Genomic DNA, 1,431 nt, shown 5'->3' with positions numbered 1-1,431 from the left:
CCTCTGCAGCGTCTCGATGAATTAATGCAATTGTTTCTGTTTCTCCTTTCAAACATGCGTGTTCCTATCTAAGATATTCATTTGTGCTTAATTATGGAGAAGGTGATGATCTGTGACACTCATCACCTTCCTCAATCCATGAACGTGTGCCTGACAAACACCTCCGTTCTACATCAGATTGAAAGATTATCTCTTAGCTTCCTTAATCAGAATCTTCGTGGTATAAGCTAGAACTGATGGCGGCCACTCTTGAGGATCCGGAAAGTCTAAACCTTATCTGTGGTATTCCGAGTAGGATTCAAGGATTGAATGGCTGTGACGAGCTTCAAACTCGCGATTGCTGGGCATGATAACAAATGCAAAAGGATCAATGGATCCTATTCCAACATGATCGAGAACCAACAGCTGATTAGCCGTGCTGTGACAGAGCATCTGGACCATTTTCACTGAGAGGATGGGAGGTAGCCACTGACATTAGTGATTCCCTACATACAGCTTGCCATGGAAGGAGCCTTGCATTTATGAAAGTGAGTAAGCATTATGTTGCAGGGATTCAGAGGACAAAGCATCTCCAAAAACCCCAACATATTCTCCATTACTGCACAACAAGTAACTATTTCACACTCTTTTATTTTTCTAATAATTCCAACTGATAATTTTAATTAATATCCTGACTAAGAATAATAAAATAAACATAGCTTGCTTCAAATCAATAATCTCCGTGGGATCGACCCTTACTCACGTAAGGTATTACTTGGACGACCCAGTGCACTTGCTGGTTAGTGGTACGAAGCTATGTTAAATAGTCCATTAATATTGGCATACACAAATTCGTGCACCACCAGCTTATCCCAGGAGTCCAGGCTATCTTTAGGTTGTGAGTCCAACCATATTCTAGCTCTGTCTCTTACAGCAAAAGGGAAAAGCATGAGCCTGTAGACTTCAGGATCTACTCCATTTGTCTTAACAGTCTCACAAATCTGAAAGAACTCAGTTAAAAAATGGTAAGGATCTTCCGATGGAAGTCCATGAAACTTGCAGTTCTGTTGCATTAGAGCAACTAATTGAGGTTTCAGCTCAAAATTGTTTGCTCCAATGGCAGGAATTGAGATGCTTCTTCCATCAAACTTGGACGTGGGTTTAGTAAAATCACCAAGCATCCTCCTTGCATTATTGTTGTTGGGTTCGGCTACCATCTCCTTCTCTTGTTCGAAAATTTCAGAAAGGTTGCCTCTGGATTGTTGTAATTTAGCTTCTCTTAATTTCCTCTTCAGAGTCCTTTCAGGTTCAGGATCAGCTTCAACAAGAGTGCTTTTTTCTTTGTTCCTGCTCATATGAAAGAGAAGAGAACAAAAAAAGAAGAGGAATCCTCTATGTCACAGTAAAGAGGATCCTTATTATTAGTAGAAGCAGAAAAAAATAAAGAAAGGA

The sequence above is a fragment of the Arachis duranensis genome, chromosome 5 (genome assembly GCF_000817695.3).
Source record: "Arachis duranensis cultivar V14167 chromosome 5, aradu.V14167.gnm2.J7QH, whole genome shotgun sequence".
NCBI classification, from domain to species: Eukaryota; Viridiplantae; Streptophyta; class Magnoliopsida; order Fabales; family Fabaceae; genus Arachis; species Arachis duranensis.
The sequence above is the reverse complement of the archived record's forward strand: the minus strand, read 5'-3'. Positions refer to the sequence as shown.